Raw genomic sequence first — 9800 nt, 5'->3', positions numbered from 1 at the left:
TGGTGTAGTTAATAGTTTATTAGTATACTTAGTACAGTTGGTATAGTTAGCATACTTTGCTTTGTTAGTGTAGCTAGCGTAGTTAGCATTGCTAGTTAGTGGAGTCAGTGTAGTTAGCAGTTCCCCATGATGCAGGGCCTCACGGCCACCTCTGCTGATAAGGAGGCTTGTGTTGAGAACTACGAGATCCTCCACACCATTGGCGAAGGTAGGCTCTCCAAAGTGAAGTTGACCTGGCACATTCGGACTGGGACAGAGGTGGCTCTCAAGGTCATTAAGAGAAAGGATCCGAGCTCCTCCGGGCCGCGGGAACCTTCCTGTGAAGTTGAGAGCATGAAGGCTCTAGATCACGTGCATATGGTTAAACTCCTGGAGGTGACTGACACCGAGGAGACGTTGTGCCTAGTGATGGAGTACCTCTGTGGGGGAACATGTGCAGCCAGTTGGAGCACCATGGCTACATGACAGAGGCAGAGGCCCGAGGCCGTTCCAGCAGCTGGTCTCTGCCCTGCAGCAGTGTCACCAGAGGGGTGTCACACACTGGGACCTGAAGCCAGGGAACCTCTTGTTGGATGCCCATGTGACTTTGGCCTTACCAACACGTGTGAGGAGGGGAGGGAGCTGGATCCATTCTGTGGTAGTCCTGCTTACGCTGCCCTGGAAATGTTCCTGGACGAGAGCTACTATGGCCCACCAATGGACGTGTGGAGCCTGGGAGTCGTCCTGTACACCATGGTGCCCGGGTCCCTGCCCTTTTGGGGACTACACTTTTCAGACCTGCAGCCACAAATCCTACAAGGGCGATACCGCATGCCACTTGATCTCTCAGGAGCAATCAGAAATCTGTTCAAGAAAATGACTGTTGTCAACCCCAGTGACAGAAGCAACACAACCCACCTTCTGCATAATCCATGGGTGAACATGGGCCAGGAGGAGCCACTCCGGCCAGCCTGTGAAGAGAACCCAGGCGTGACAGTGGCGATGACTCCGGGCTCACGGTGAGATGAGATGCAGGAGTCAAGAACAGGCAGCGAGAGCTCTGAAGGACCTGAGTGGGGGGCTGCACCATCGCTGTCAGCACTGTGTGGACCTCGTCTTCAACTGAGCTCAGTACCTGTGACCTTGAGTCTTCCCCAAGCCCTGAGGTGTCCGCTCTGATACCCAAGTGGTTCTACCATGCAGAAAAGGTGCTGCTGCACGAAGACCAGGAATTAGGGCAGGAGACAGGCGAGCCTTTCGCTCCCCCACCTCTTCCCCCACCCACCCCAGAGGAGAGGACCACCACCCCCAGTCCAGCCACTCAGTATGGCCTTGGGGCCTCCTTCTCCACCAGCAGCACTGGCAGCATGACTGAAGACCCAGAGGGAAGCAACTGCCCCCCAGGCGTGGCCAGCACTGTCATCACTGTGAGCGCTGGTCTTCAACTGAGCTCAGTAGCTGTGACGCTGAACCTTCTGCAAGCGCTAAGGTGTCCACCCTGATTTCCAGGTGGGCCATTCCTGAATTTCTAGGTGGGACATTCCTGAATATTGCCAGAAGCCCCGAGGGGAATGTGGTCCCTGCAGCCTTTCTTATTTATGAGTGAGAGGTCCATGACAGGATAACAAGGTCCCGTGAAGCAGCCAGTGGGCGCTGTGGTCAGGTCCCTGTGCAGCTGAGTTTCCTGCCTATCATGCAGGAGCCGGGCTCTCCCCTTCCCCCTTGGGGAGGGACTGCGATGCATGTTTTTGTTCTTGTTTTGTTGTGTGTGTGTTTTTTTTTAATGTGGACCATTTGTAAAGTCTTTATAGGGATCTCAGCCCCCCAAACAAGGTATCGATCCCACACCCACCCGTGTTGGAAGGTGAAATCTTCACCCCGGACTGCCAGGGAAGCCCCTTTCTTAATTGTTTGCTGTGTGGGTGTGACCACAGGGACTGGATGGTGATCCTGGATGCTTCTACCATCAAAACACGAGATGTGTCAGCGTCACCTGGTTCCCTGGTTCAGCGAGCTGTTGAACACACGTGTGACTGGAACAGGGTCTTCTTCCCAGAGGCCTGGCTTTGGGTCACGAGCTCTCGGACGCGTCACCTGCACATTCCATTGGCTCCTGTGCGCTGACCTGTCACTTGGTGGCTGCAGAGTCCTTCACCACAGGACACAGAGCACTCGGTGCACGTGCCCGTGCACCCCCTAAGAGCAGAAACTACAGGAGGTGAGTAAGGACCAGCGCCAGAGACCCGCCTCCTCAGCCAGGCCTGGGCACTGGGGGGGACCCAGAGTGGGTGCTGGGCGGGTGCTCTGGGCCGGGGTAACCACCCCTTCCCAGCGCCCAGGACCCAGCTGGCCCTCATTCTCCTCAGGCCGCCCAAACAGTGGGGGTCAGGTCCCCCAGACTGTGTCCCATGCAAACTGCCACTGCCATGAGGGTCGGGGAGGGGAGGGTGCAGACAGTGGACAGTCTTGGCCAGGGCTCTGGAGCCCTGAAGGACCCACCCCCAGCCTGTGCCCTGGGCCCCCGGAGGAGATGGCGGGGATCCGCCTCTTACCTCACTCTCCACCTGATGACCACACTCCACCCACCCGTGACTGGAAAAAATGGTCCCCACTAACGGTGGCTCACTGACAGTTGCTCGCTTGGGGGAGGGGCCCACTGCAGTGCCGACCAATGGCTGAGCGGGGCCCTCTGCAGTGCCGACCAATGGCTGAGCGGGACAGGTAGAGTGGCATTAGTGGTCTCCCGGTAACCGTTGCCTGGTAGTGGGGTGAGGGGGTAACAGCTGGCAGCAAGGGCTGTGTGCTGAGGGCTGCACACTGCTGGCTCTAGTACAAAGACACATGAGTGACAGCTCTTACATCCTTGAAGACGGCGCTGTCCCATCTCTGTGATGGTTGTCTCTGCATGGTGATTCTGTTGCTTCTCTGAGTAAAAGAAAATCTGAGAATATGGCTGGGAGTTCTCTGTGCTGCTGCTCATTCCCAGAGAGACATGTGACAGCCCTGAAACAGCCATAATGTCAGGATCAATTTTTCCTTGGGAAGGCCCACCCTGTAGAGTCTGTCCTACCAGTCCTTACTAAACTGCGGTCGTTTTCTTCTTTGCTTCACGGGTGTGTGGTCAGAGTGCTCTGTGTCTTGTGGTGAAGGATTCTGCAGTCGCCAAGTGACAGGGCAGTGCACAAGAGGCAATGGAACTGTAGAAGTGACGCCTCCGAGGGAACGTGCCCCCAAAGACAGGTCTCCGGGAAGAAGACCCTGTTCCAGTCATGCGTGTGTTCAAGGGCTCGCTGAACCTAGGAACCAGGTGACGCTGACACATCTCGTGTTTTGATAGTAGAAGCATCCAGGATCACCATCCAGTCCCTGTGGTCACACCCACACAGCAAACAATTAAGAAAGGGGCTTCCCTGGCAGTCCAGGGGCGAAGACTTCGCCTTCCAACGCGGGTGGGTGTGGGATCGATTCCTTGTTTGGGGAGCTGAGATCCCAATAAAGGCTTTACAAATGGCCCACATTAAAAAACAGTAAAACAAGAAAAACAAGAACAAAAATGTGCATCGGAGTCCCTCCCCCAGGGGGAAGGGGAGAGCCCGGCTCCTGCATGATAGGCAGGAAACTCAGCTGCACAGGGACCTGACCACAGCGTCCACTGGCTGCTTCACGGGACCTTGCTATCCTATTATGGGCCTCTCAGTCATAATTAACACAGGCCGCAGGGACCAACATTCCCCTCGGGGCTTCTGACAATGTTCCGGAATGGCAGTGCAGGAAGGCAGTACACTGTATCTGCACTTGCCCTGCAGTGCAGCAACTGTCGCTGTTGGGACTCAATGTACTAATTCTCTTAGGTCGTTTTTCCATTTAGCTGTTCTGATTCACTCCAAGTCCTACATGACCACCCGCTTCTCTAACTGGAAAATGCCCAGCCCCAATTCTGTGCAGGGAGGATCCAAAAGCGTTTATTAACGATCACGTAAATAAACAGCGACTCTGGCCAGCCCGAGAAGGGAACCCAGGGGTGACAGTGGTGATGACTCTGGGCTCGACGTGGGACCACTAGCAGGACTCAAGAGCAGGCAGCGAGAGCTCTCAACTATGCAAGGTGGGGTCTGCGCCATCCCTGTCAGCACGGTGAGGCCCTGCTCTTCAGCGGAGCTCAGTAGCTGGGACGTTGAGCCTTCTGCAAGCCGTGAGGTGTCCACCCTGATTTCCAGGTGGGCCTACCATGAAGAAAAGGTGGTGCTGCATGAAAACTGGGAGTCAGGACAGATGACCAGCAAGCCTGCCAGTCCCCCACCCAGCCCGGAGGAGAGGACCGCCACCCCCAGCCCAGCCACTTAGTGTGGCCCTGGGGCCTCCTCCTCCACCAGCAGCACTGGCAGCACGACTGAAGCCCCAGAGGGAAGCAAATGCACCCTGGGTGTGGCCAACACTGGACGCTCCTCCCACGCTGGGCAGCCTGAGAGTGTGTCCCCAGCCACTCCCTCTGGCCACAGCCAGAAACAGAAGAAGGGGGTGGCTTCTAGAATCTGGAACTGCATCTTAACACACCTCTGCTGCAGGCTGCCCAGCAGGAAGCGTTCCAGCAGAGTGAAGCCTGTGAATAAACCCCATGGGTGACCGAAGGAGGTCAGGTTGCCGCGCTCTCTGGGGCTGGTCCACTGGAAGATGGGAGTGTTCTCTACGCCCCACAGATGACTGAAGAAGCTCCGGCTGCCACGCTCCATGGGACCTGGTACAGGGAACGGTGAGTGTTCTCTGCATGGAATTCAAATCCAGCACCTCCACGGCCATCAGAAGCATTGCTTCACCCGCCCACCCCACTTTTTTCTTCCAGTGGCTCCTCCTGGCCCATGTTCACCAGTCGATGACTCACGAGGTCCGTTGCATCGCTGCTTTCACTGGAGTGACGGCAGTCTTTTGTAAACAGGTTTCCGATTGGTCTCTTAGGATTTGCTGCCGCAGGCCCAAAACCATCATCCCCCAAAGCGCAGAGAGCTGAGCACCGTGGTGTACCAGCCAACTCCCAGGCTCCACACATCCACTGCAGGGCCACAGTAGCTCTCCCCCGGGAACATTTCTGGGGCAGTGTAAGCGAGGCTGCCACAGAATGTATCAAGCTTTCCTCCCTCCTCACCCGTGTTGCCCAGGCCGAAGTCACTAATGTTCAGATTCATGTGGGCATCCAGGAGGAGGTTCCCTGGCTTCAGTTCCCGGTGTATGATGCCCCTCTGGTGACAGTGCCGCAGGGTGGAGACCAGCTGCCAGAATGGGCCTCGGGCCTCTGCCTCTGTCATGCAGCTGTGGTCCTCCAAATGGTTTCACGTATGCCGCCCACAGAGGTACTCCATGACTAGGAAGAAATAAAATATATTGGATTACAGGTCGGCAATATAAAAAACATAGTTCCAATGTATTGTATAATTGGAAACCAATTATATTGAAATAGTTACTGAAATAATTTTAAATGTGTGATATAGGGACTTCCCTGGTGGTGCAGTGATGAAGGATCTGCCTGCTAATTCAGGAGACATGGGTTCAGACCCTAGTCCAGAAAGATCCCACATGCCACTGAGCAGCTAAGCCCCTGGGCCACAACTAAGAGCCTGCGCTCTAGAGCCCATGAGCCACAACTCCTGAGCCCGAGTGCTGCAACTATGGAAGCCCGCAGCCCTGGACCCCATGCTCCACAACAACAGAAGTCACTGCAGTGAGAAGCCCGTGCACTGAAATGAAGAGTAGCCCCTACTCACTGCAACTGAGCAGCAATGAAGACTCAATGCAGCCAAAAAAATACCCCAAATAAATAGCAAACCTTTGAAAAATAATAAAAAGCATGGACATGTCATATAGTAGTAGAGTTGCTTCTCTTTTAACACACTATAATAGGATGTACTGGTACGATTGATTTTGAAATGGTGGTGAATATAGTTGCGTGTTTTGAGATGCCTGCCGCAATGTTCATGCCATGTGAAAACAGCTATGATTTCTATGGTAACAAAATCACAGGTACTGCTAATACTACTATATGTTGGGACCTACATGTTTATCTGTTAGAGCTTCGTGACAATGAAGAGGTAATCCTTTTCCCATCCAAGTCCATGGTTCCCTTGGGGCTCAGATCAGGAACCGCTGCTGTGCAGTATCCTGGCAGCAGCTTGAACATCTTGAGTAACAGAGCACTCAGTATCTTCAAGGTGTCCACTTCCAGGTTCAGTCTCCTGAAATCAGTATGAACTTTAGGGCCAGATAAATCTAGAATCAACCCCAGATTTATTGGCATATTAGTTACATGACATTACCAATTTAACCCTGTGGATGTTGGTTTCTTCTTTACAAGAATAGCAACAAGGGCTTCCCTGGTGGGCCAGTGCTTAAGATTTTAGCCTTCCACTGCAGGGGGCACAGGTTCTATCCCTGGTCAGGGAAGTTCTGCATGCTGTGTGAACGCTCCTCCCCTTGGGGGGCCTGGAGCTCCAGGTTTGGTCTCCGGCCACTTGAGTCTGATGACAGGTCTGTTCAGCTTCTCAGATGCTCAGTCACCACTTGTAAAATGGAAAATGTCTTGAGCAGAGATGATGATACCAAAGGTGGTGCCAAGTATTGTACTCACCTTTCTGGGTTTCCTTTGTGTCTGGGATATTGGCCCTGCAAATCCTCACTACTGTGGTCATTCTCTGATGCCTTCAAATGTATTAAACAGTATTTTATGCAGCACTTTTACTTATTCTCACTGGGAGGATTCATCTGAAACAAGCCATTCTTCCCTAGCCAGGAGCAAAACTCCCTGGAAGCCTTTTCTGTGCTCACCTCATCCCATCACTGTAACCCTGCCCCCCCACCCCCCCACCACACACACATCTCATGTCTGGAATTTTTCACCAGTTTATAATGCTACGTTTTTTTTTTACTGTTTTATAATTAAATACATTCCTTTGTCAGTCAACCCTTATTTAGATTTACTAATAAGCTTTACTGATTTATTTCACCATTACTGCTTCTTGCATCTCACTACTTTGTTGTGCTTTTATATTAGTTCTTTTTCAGTATATCCTTTAGTAGTTGTTTTTTCCTAGTGAGAGTCTCTGAGTGGTAAAGTGTCTGTCTTTTTGCGTCTAAGAAAAACTTTATCTCACTGATTACTGATTGATAATTTGATCATAAATTGTTTATAAGTTGACAATTGATTATTGATTAGCAATGAATAATTTGGTTGTAGAATTCTAGATGTAAAACCTATTGTCCCTCATCACTTTGAATGCTTTTGTTTTCTTGCATCCATTATTGCCTACCAGAAATCTGATGCCATTCTGACTCTCACTCCTTTATAGAGAATCACTTTTCTCTTTATGATAACTTGCAGAATTTCTCTTTATCCTTGTTGTGTTTTTTACAGTGTCTGTTCAGAACTTGATGAATATTTTTAGACTGAGAACTTCTGTCTTCCTTAAGGTCTAGGAAACTGTCAGCAATTATGTAATCAAGTATAGAGCCTCTTCGTTATTTTTTCTATTCTTTCAAGAAATTTGTTTATTTTATTTTTTATTTATTGGCTGCATCAGGTCTTTGTTGCTGTGCACAGGCTTTCTGTAGTTGTGGAGAGCAGAGGCTACTGTTCATTGCAGTGCACTGGCTTCTGATTGCGGTGGCTTCTCTGCTTGTGGAGCACGGGCTCTAGGCGCACGGGCTTCAATAGTTGTGGCAGATGGGCTTAGTTGCTCTGTGGCATGTGGGATTTTCCCAGTCCAGGGATAAAACCCATGTCACTTGTATTGGCAGGCAGATTCTTAACCACTGTGCCAGCGGGGAAGCCCTCTGTTCTTTCTCTTGAACTCCATGTGATGCTGGCACTTCTGGATCTATCCCCCACAAATTTAACCTTTGTTTTCCCTCTCTTTTTCTCTTTGTGTTGCGTTCTGAGACTTTTCCTCAATTCACTGATTTGTTCAATCAGGATGGAAGGAAAAAAAAGTAGGGAGAGGACAATGCTGCCCAAGTAAAATAACCTGAAAGTAAACTTACCTCCGTCTATAACTGCCTGCTCACATTCAGCACAGCCCCTCCTCTATTTTAATTAGATACTGGAAGGCTCATATGCAAATGCCATGGCTTTGTGTACATTTGAGTTTCTGTAGTTGTGCTTTCAGAGGGATTTTTCAGAAGGGTCTGCTTAAAGATGCTTAAAGATGTTGTTACCATAAATTTGGGTCCCAATTACGTGCCATGGTGTAAGCAAACCCAGATTGTCTCCGTTCCTGTTCTCATGGAAATTAAATTCAAAAGTATCAGAAAGAAAGAAAAGTGAAACAAATAAACAAAAAATGCCCGCCTACATGTTTGTGAACTCATTCCCAGGCATGAAATTACCTGGGAAAATGACTCCAGGGAGATTGTTTGAAGACCTTCTGAGATCCTGTTGATGACAAATCTAATTGAAATGCTATCACATAATAAAATTCTGGGAAACTTCATGTACCAGAGTTTGTAGTGATCGACATGCTTGTCCACATAGGTGACTTGGGTTCCCCTCATACTGAAAGGTGTGGAAGGCACTAGCTCATTGTATGCAAATATGTGATCACAGTTCTCTCCATCCAGACCAGGTACACTGGGGCCAAGGACAGCATGATCCAGTTCTTTTACCAGCCAATCAGTCATCAGTGGAGACAAACTGACTTCTTTCCCTGCACTGTGACGTGTGGAGGAGGTGAGGCACAGACTGTTGATGAATATTTAGAGCTCAGAGTTAGAAAGGACGCATTTGCCTGTTTGCAGCTGGCTTTAAAATTAGTGTGGTGAATAGAGATGTGTAACCACACGGCACCTAACTCAGCGGCCTGGAATGCAGTGGTGATAATGAACGTGCACGTGCTTTCTTCTTGAAGACAGGTGACAGCTGGATGTGGAGAACACCCTCTACTTTGAGCAGAGAGCTGGAAACATGTTTGTATATCTCTCATGCACCCCAAGATAAAAGCAGAAAGATAGGGGGCTTTTTAATTCTTACCCATCAGAAAAACAAATCTCTCTTTAATTTATTCCCTAGCTCTCGCATGCAGTTAGATGTTCTCATTTGGGTACCTAAGTTAAAAGAGAAGCTTTCCATTCTGGGAGGGACATTTATAATGGGACTCAGCTTCGTTCAGTTGGTTCAATTCTCGGGAGGAGGATAGATGGTTCTGATATCTGGGTGCGCAAGGAGAGACACGATCAGTCCTGCCGGAACCTTCAGTATAAGCACCTGGCCGTGAGACACCATCAGTGGAAGCACTTGGCTGTGAGACCATCCACCAAAGGTAGCGTTGGCTGTTAGGACAGAAAGAACACTTTGGTTCCTTTTGGGGCGTCCCCCAACATCCCACCAGTTTTTGAACACCGGGAGAATTTCAGTACATTTGTTCATAATGTAGGAAGGCGATCTGCCTCATTTCTTTCCCTTTACAGACATTTCACCAATTATCTTTTATGTCAAATTATTATGCAATACATTATCTTCTCTGCATACCAGTAAATATATATCTTAGCAATTGCTGTATGCTATATTAGATTATAGCAATATATTCACCATATGCATTGTCTTAAAAATTTGTCCCTTGCATAGCATTTTATGTACTCACAGCTTAAAAAATTGAAGGAACACTGTTCCTGATCTCGCTACTGGACTGACCTATATAGATCATAGTATACTGATAACATATACTTTACTTACCCATGAAACTGATGAGAGTGATATTTAAAGAAAAAGTATGTATTCAGTTATTACCTATTTAAAGGATAAATCATTATTTTTATTGTGGATGGCATCACTCTTACAAAAG

Source organism: Hippopotamus amphibius, chromosome 2, assembly GCF_030028045.1.
Source record: "Hippopotamus amphibius kiboko isolate mHipAmp2 chromosome 2, mHipAmp2.hap2, whole genome shotgun sequence".
NCBI classification, from domain to species: domain Eukaryota; kingdom Metazoa; phylum Chordata; class Mammalia; order Artiodactyla; family Hippopotamidae; genus Hippopotamus; species Hippopotamus amphibius.
The sequence above is the reverse complement of the archived record's forward strand: the minus strand, read 5'-3'. Positions refer to the sequence as shown.